This window comes from Arachis duranensis, unplaced genomic scaffold (assembly GCF_000817695.3).
Source record: "Arachis duranensis cultivar V14167 unplaced genomic scaffold, aradu.V14167.gnm2.J7QH unplaced_Scaffold_343483, whole genome shotgun sequence".
NCBI lineage: Eukaryota > Viridiplantae > Streptophyta > Magnoliopsida > Fabales > Fabaceae > Arachis > Arachis duranensis.
The window spans coordinates 1026821-1035479 of NW_026264909.1; positions in this window are offsets into that span (position 1 = coordinate 1026821).

Consider the following 8659-nt stretch of genomic DNA (forward strand, 5'->3'; position numbering starts at 1 on the left):
CTACTCCTATATATACTACTCTTCTTGACTTTCTAGTGAGATCTTCAAGTCTTGGATGTGGGCCTTAGATCTTGAGTTGAAGCAAGTACCATGTTCAGTGGGGTCAGCTTGCATAAAAGTGAGTTAGGCATGGGCGTTAGTTAGGATGTTAATGGCATTAACGATAAGTGAAAATGTGGGTTCGAGAACGTTAGTGGCAATCACCTTTCTTACTAACGTCCCAACCCCAAAATGGTCCACGTTGACTTCAAAGTTAGTGGCACTAACGTGACCACTAACGCTGCCTCATGATCCTTCCCAAACGTTATTGGGAATCACCTTCTCGAATAACGTTGCATTGTGCCCCCTTTTCCCACGTTAGAGTTCACATTAACTAGGTTAACATCGCTCTTAACGTGGGCATGCCTAAGCTTCGAGAGCGTTAGTGACACTTACCTTTGTCACTAACGCTCCAAACGCCCCTCCTCTCCACGTTAGAGTTCACGTTAACTAGGTTAACATGGCCACTAACGTGGTAGTGAATGCCATCTCCAACGTTAGTGACAAAAGTGAGTGTCACTAACGTTGGCGCATCATGCTTAGCTCCACGTTAACTTTCACGTTAGTGGTCTTAACGTGACCACTAACGTGGACAATGTTGGCTTGATCCAACCTTAGTGACAAAGGTGAGTGTCACTAACGTTGGCATTGTCTTCCCCTTCCACGTTAAAGTTCACGTTAACTAAGTTAACGTGACTCTTAACGTGGCCAATTGCCAATTTGGAGCGTTAGTGGCGTTCACTTTTACCACTAACGCTGGAGCTTCCTTTTTCTCTACGTTAACTACCACGTTAATAGAGTTAACGTGGCAATTAACGTGGGCTTATGATGGCTTCGCAGGCGTTATTGGTGGTCACCTTTTTCATTAACGCTACAAGCTTGTCCCTATTCCACGTTAGCGGCCACGTTAATTCGGTTAACGTGACTGCTAACGTGGCTTCTTCTTGCTTCCTTTGTCCTGAAATCAAGCAAATAAATTGTATCAAAGCTCTAGCCCAAGTCATGAGATTATGCATCATCAATTTGTCATTCAATCCTTGCATAATTCATATGAAATCATGTAAAATTCACAATAGTTGCTTGAGTCAAGGTGTAAATGAAATTTCATCCAAAACTTGCTTATTTCCTAAGAAAATGCATGAAACTACCCTAAGACAGTAAAGAAAAGGTCAGTAAAACTAGCCTAGACGCCCTGTCATCAGTGATAGGCCCTCATAGAAGATATGCAGCTGTACCCACTCATTGAACATGTCAAGGGGCACTTCCTTGTTAGCTCTTTGTATCTCTCCCATATAGAGAGTTTCACCATCTTGTTGCCTGAATGTTTGAACCTCAGCTCTCAGCCTATTTATTCTTTGTGGAAGGTAGAACTTTGCCAAGAACTTGTTTACCACAACTTACCAAGTGGTGAGGCTCTCGTTAGGGAATGACTCTAGCCACTTTGCTGCCTTGTTCTTGAGGAAGAAGGGAAAAAGAAACAGCTTGTAGGTATCTGGTTGGTCACCATTAGATTTCGCTGTATCACATATTCTCAGAAAGGTAGTGAGATGTTGGTTAGGGTCTTCTTGGATACTTCCTCCAAAAGAACAATTGTTTTGAAACAGGGTGATGAGTTGTGGCTTTAATTCGAAATTGTTGGCTTGGATGGTTGGCTTTAGAATGCTGCTCCCATAATTCCTAGGGTTGGATTAATGTAGGAGCCTAGTGATGAGGGAAAAACGATTCCACACAAAACTCACGGGCAGGTGTATCGGGTCGCATCAAGTAGTAATAACTCACAAGAGTGAGGTCGATTCCACAGGGATTGATGGATCAAGCAACTTTAGTGAGGTGATTAGTTTAGTGCAGCTAACATTGGTGAATTGGTTGAAATTGAACTAACAGAGAGTAAATTGCAAGAATTGTAAATTGCAGAAAGTGAATGGCAAAATCTTAAAGAGCAAGAAACGTAAATGGCATCAAATGAATTTAAAAGAAGCAGTAAGCAGAACTTAGAACGATTGTAGAAGAATTAAATTGTATGAAAAGCAAAAGGAATTGGGTGTTGGGAGTTAAAACAGAATTGAAGAATGTGAAGTGCAGTAAACTAAAGAGCTCTCAAATGAAGAAATTCAGAAACAGATCAATTCAGTACCAAAACAGAAATGTGGAAGTGCAGAAGATTCAAAATAGAATGAAAACCTAAACCTCAATTGTTCTCTTAACAAAACAGAAAAGAAATTAGAGAGGAAAGAAAATGAAACAAAAAAAGAAAACCCAGATTTGATTTTCAATTCTCAAATTCAAAAAGGAAAATTAAAAGAGAGCTCTCTATTCTACTCCTACTCCTACTGCTCTCTATTAGAGCCAGCCTCCCTTAGTGAAATGAAACTGATGCCTTTATATAGGCTTTTACAAAATTGAAATGAAATTGAAATTAAAAACAAATTACAATTAAATGAAATTCCTATTCTAACTATCTCTTGTGACTTTGAGTGATGAAAATGGGCTTTGCTTGCTTTTGGATTTGAAGAAGAGTGGATCCGGATGGCTTGGTTTAAGTGGCATGGGTCAAGGTGCATTTGGTTGAATTTTGGTTGGAGGCATGCTCCAGTGGAGCGCTCCGTTCAAAATTTGAGCGCTGCACTTGGTAGCCTAGGCGTGCCAATTTTAGTGCGTTCAATTTCCTTGCCTAGCGCTCACTTATGGAGTGCTCAGTTCACTCATTGAACGCTACTCCTTGTGTGTGGATAGCACAAGTCCCTTGCTCCCAAGCTTGAAAATCACGATAAAGCAAAAAGAGTGAACGTAGCGTTCAAACTTTTGAGCGCTACTTGGTTCCCCTCTTCGAGCCTTGGTGTGAGCACTTGCTTGGTTGGTTTTCGGGCCTTAAACATGCCTATCACATGTGCTTCAATTTCATGCCAAATATAGATTCTTATATATTGTTCGAAAGCTCTGAATGTCAGCTTTCTAACGCAACTGGAAGCACATCAATTGGACATTTGTAGCTCAAGTTATGGCTCTTTGAAGGAGGCTTGGTCATGCTGTCACAAGGCTTAAAGAAAAGCCCGAAAAAGTGAACAATTTTAACGTAGCGCTCCCCTTAATGAGCGCTAGCCTTTGTTTCTTTCATTCATGGTCATGGGCCATGCTTTTAAAAGCGTGGCCTAAGGCATCAAAGTGTGCCCCAAAACTCTTTTTTTCTCCTTTTTAGCTTATTTTTTGCTTTTTTTGCTTCTTTTTCTTCAAAAGATCAAAGAAATATACCACTTAAGCACAAAAGAATGTAATATTTAAGCACTAATTATCAATTTCTTGTATGAAAAAGCATAGAAAAACATGACATGATGACATGTCATCACAACACCAAACTTAAACATTGCTTGTCCCAAAGCAAGACAAGAATCGTGCAATAAAGATTGACAATCCAAGGTAAGAAGAATAGCAACTCAATGTTCATGGTTATCTAGTTTTCTATGCATGCTACAATCATAAAAGAAATGTAAATGATTGATGCTTCTATCTAGCTCATTTTATGAAATCTTTTCCTTATGTCTCTTCCTTGAAACAAGCTTTTGATTTTCTTATTAGCTTCTCCTTTTGGGTGTTTTACCCCATGAGTTGATAACAAAGCTACGACTTCTAAATGCTTTATTTTCAATTATTACCACTTGATACATAAGCACCATAAGAATTTAATTAGACGACTTCTTTAAGCTCATTTATTTCTTTTCTCAACCCATTGATGCTCAGAGCCTTGAGCTTTGAGGGAGTGCATTTGCACTTGAGCCTAACCTTGACTCTAAGTGTTTTGTTTTCAAGCTTTTTGCTTGATACATAAACACCATAAGTACTTAACAATGAAATTGTCATTGGTACTCAGAGCCTTCAGCTTCCTCATTTTTTCCCTTTTTCTTTTCTTGCTTTAATTTGTAATTGCTTTTTCAAGGTTTTCATGATTTCAAAAGATTTCATAAAATGTCCTAGATGAAAACTTCAATTAAATAAAATCTAATACAATTGAGCAACAATTAATCATGCTAGCTTTCCAGTACTTGAATGCACATGCTAAGTTCTTCTTTAATTCCTTGTTTGTTTATGATCATGATGCTTTACTGCTTTTGAATTCACAAAACTCAAGTTGGTAGTCATAATGTCATAGTAACATGTTGCAAATCAAAATTCAGGCTATGCTTATTCATACCACATGATGAGTTTGAATTCACTCCCCCCAATAAAAATGCTGAATCCGCTCTTTGGCAAGTGCACCAAAATTACCGTCAAGTAATAACCCACAGTGGAGTGGGATCGTATCCACAGAGATTGGTATATTTGAGCAATTTTTAATCAATTGGTGAATTAGTCAAGCTAAACAGAATAAGTTGTGATTTCAGAATAATAAATGGCAGAAACATAAATGGCAATTGAATAAAGAAAGGCAATAGAGTGCAGAAATAGAAATGGCAAGAATGTAAACATGGAATGGAGATTTGCAGAATGTAAATAAAAGCTATAAAAGAATGGGAGAGATAAGAATAAGGGGAATTCATTGAGATCAGGAGATATTGTCTCTTTGGATCAAATCCAGCTTATATCCTCTTCCATCATGCAACTCATTGACCTCTTGGCAATCATGATTGATTGAGCCCTAATCCCTTGGTGACACAATCTCTCAGATCTTGATCAATAGCCAATTTCTTAGTCTAATTGCTCATGAAGAGAGATATGCTTGGTCCCTGATTATACCACACATCATCATAGGTCCAAGTAGAGGGAGGATTATATGTAACCATATCCAAACACCAAAACCCAGATCCTACTCAAGTGTGAGAATAGATTTCTAGCATGGTTTCATGTTTCCTTTTCCAAGGTTCCCATGAAACCCATTTTGCACTCAATCTCTTTTCCAAGATGATTGAGCACTAAGCATCAAAAATGAAATTCCTTCTAGCAAATCAAAGAGAAGATGAAGAGAAGAAGAAATTCACTATCATTAATCCATCAAGTACAATAGAGCTCCCTCCCTCAATGAGAGGGAATTTAGCTACTCATAGCTCAGAGAGAAAGTACAAGAGATGGAAGAGAAAAAGTGTAAAAAGTGAAAAGTGAACCCAACTAGAACTATCCACAATCTTACTACTCTGATCCCCTTTTTTAATACTTCCAAGAGATATTTATACTACTACTAGGTCTAGAAAAATAAAGGAAAATACAAAAGTTAAAAGAAAATTACAAATTGGAGGGAAAAAAATTAACAAACGTGATCTTCCAGCTGGCGTGTGACTGGCGCTTCACTTGCATGTCACGCTCTTCCAGCTGCCATGTGACTGGCGCTTCTCTGGCGTATCACACTCCCTCTGTTTCTAACTTGGCGTTCCACGCCTCTCCATTCAAGTGGCATGACGTCCTCTGTTTCACCCCTGGCATGCCATGCCTTTGAGCCAAAGTGGCACGCCCAGGGTATTTTAATTGACCCTTGTAACCTGGCGTGCCACGCCTTCGAGCCAAAGTGGCACGCCCAGGCCATTTTTAGAGCCTCAAGTAGCCTAGCGTGGCACGCCTTCGATACAAAGTGGCACTCCCAGGCCATTTCCTCATCTTCATGCTTTCTAAAAACTTGTACCAGCGTGGCACGCCCAGGGTCTGGTGTGCCACGCCCCTCTAAATGCCTGATCCCTTTGCTGGCATGCCACGCCTCATCGTTCAAGTGGCACACCCAGTTCGTTGGCTTCTTAACTCCTTCTCTGGAAAATATTACCAGCGTGCCACGCCTGAATGTTCAAGTGGCATGCCAAAGTGAGATTCCTTTGCTGGCGTGCCACGCCTTCGATACCAAGTGGTAAGCCCAGCTTTTGCTTGGCCTCCTTGAGTGTTGGCGTGCCACGCCTGGTCATACAAGTGGCACGCCCAAGTGAGATATGTGAGCTAGCGTGCCATGCCTTCGACTCTGACGTTAGGATTTTTGCTAGTAAAGAACTTTATAAAAATAGTCGCGTTGTAGATATAGATTCTAAACCAATAGAAATCCCTTCGTACAAACGTTTTGGTTGTCACAAGTAACAAACCCCTAAATAAATTGATAACCGAAGTATTTAAACCTCGGGTCGTCTTCTCAAGGAATTGCAGGGAGGTATGTTCTTATTATTGGCTATGAAAAAAGGTAAAATTGGGGTTTTTGGAAATAAGGAAGAAGTATGACAAGTAATTCAAATGACAATTAAAATAAATAAATAACTATAAAATAAACTCTTGGCAAGAAATGAGAACTGGAAGTTCTATCCTATTTATCCTTATCAATTGTGTTGAGAATTGGATTTTTCTCCCACTTTGTTAACCTCTAACTATGAAGGTAAGTTAAGTGAATGAATTAATTCGAATCCTCAAGTCCCAGTCTTTCCTTGGGAAAAGTTAGAGTTATTGGATCTCGAATTAATTCTTGAAGAATTCCAATTTTCAGTCAACAATAAGTTTGATAACTCAAGAGTTACCAATTAATCAACCAAAGCCAATAATGTGGAAAGCTTAATTGAAATCATAAATATCTAAAAATATCTCAATAATATATAATCCTAACATGAAAAGTTCATAAGCCAATTGGGCAACATAAATCAAATACCAATAAAAGCATTAAAATATCTAAAAATAAGAGATGAATATAAAGTAAAGGAAATATTGAACCTGATGAAGAGTTGAATCCTAAATCCTTTAAGAGGAATCTTAATCCTAAAACCTAAGAGAGAGGAGAGAACCTCTCTCTCTAAAGACTACATCTAAAACTAAAATTGTGAATTATGAGAGCCTGATCTGAATGGATGCATTTCCCCACTTTATAGCCTCTAATCTGTGTGTTTTGGGCGGAAAACTGGGTCAAAAACAGCCCAGAAATTACTCCCAGTGCTTTCTGGTCCGTACAGGTCGCGGAAGAGTGACGCGGAGGCGTCGTCCACGCATTAGCGTGGGTTGTGTTCCTGCCAGGTCACGCGGCCGCGTGATCCACGCGTTCGCATTGCCTGGCGTCGGAGCATTGATGCCAGGGCATTTTGGCCAGTTTCACTGACCTTTTCTTTACTGTTTTTAGGTAATTTCATGCATTTTCTTAGGAAATAAGTTAGTTTTTTTGGCAAATATTCAGTCAGACCTTGATTCAAGCATACATTGTGCATTTTACATTATTTCATGAGGATTTTGCATGATTTTAATGACAAAATTGTATATTGCATTACCCATGACTTGGACTAGAACTTTGATGCATTCTATTGCTTGATTTCAGGACCAAAGGAAGTAAGGAATGGGAGGTAACTTGCAAAGTTAAGGAGAAAAATGATTGCCAAAAACACTCTCAAAAGCCATCAATGCCCACGTTAAAGAGACACGTTAACTAAGTTAACGTGAACTCTAACGTGGAGAAGAGAAGTTGAGCCAACGTTAGTGACACTTAACATTGTCACTAACGTTGGCAATTGCTCACAAATGGCCACGTTAGAAGCCACGTTAACCTAGTTAACCTGGCCTCTAACATTAAAGGGGGAAGAAAAGCCAACGTTAGTGACACTCAACATTGTCACTAACGCTGGCCTAAGGTGCAAAGAGCCACGTTAACTCCCACGTTAACTTGGTTAACGTGGGAGCTAACGTAAGAGATGGAGAGTTGTTAACAACGTTAGTGACACTCAACATTGTCACTAACGTTGGAGCAACCACACAACCCCCAAGAGCCACGTTAACCTCCACGTTAACTTGGTTAACGTGGAAGCTAATGATGATGAATGAAGAATGAGCCAACGTTAGTGACACTCAACATTGTCACTAACGTTGGGATGGCTAAGAATGGCCACGTTAGAAGCCACGTTAACCCAGTTAACGTGGACTCTAACGTGAGACCTAGGGGCACACTTGAATGTTAGTGACAATGTTGAGTGTCACTAACGTTCTAGAAGGTTGGCAAAAGCCACGTTAGAAGCCACCTAGTTAACGTGAGCTTTAACGTGAAGCAAGAAGGGGCACACTTGAACGTTAGTGACAATGTTGAGTGTCACTGACGTTCTCGAAGGCTAGCAAGGCAAAGTTAAAAGCCAACTAAACCTAGTTAACGTGCACTTTAATGTGAGGCAAAGGGGTGCATGGCAACGTTAGTAACAATGTTAAGTGTCACTAACGTTCTCGAACTTGTATTTTCATTAAATGTTAAACACTCCTAACGTCTTGAGCTAAAGTCTCAGCCCACTTCACACTTTCTCTCTGCAAGTAAGCCAAGCCCAATTGAAGAAAGGAACTGCTTCAAGCTCAAAGATCCAGAGGCCCAAGACTTGAAGAGCTAACTAGAAGCTGAGAAGAGTAGTATATATAGGAGTAGTTTTGAAATAGAGAAGAGCTTTTGGGGAGCTAGGAAAGATAACTACTATGTGGATTTACTTTCTTTGCACTTCTAGCTTTATCATGTATTCTCCATCTTTGATCTTGATTTCTAGAGCTATGAACAACTAAACCCCTTTCATTGGGTTATGGAGCTTCTATCTTTCCTTTTGATTTTACTTGAAAGCTTTCGATCTTCATCCAATTGGATATTTATCTTGGGAAAGAAGCTATTCAAACAAGGATCTCTTCGGATCCTTGAAAGAGGAATGAAGAGATTAGCTAG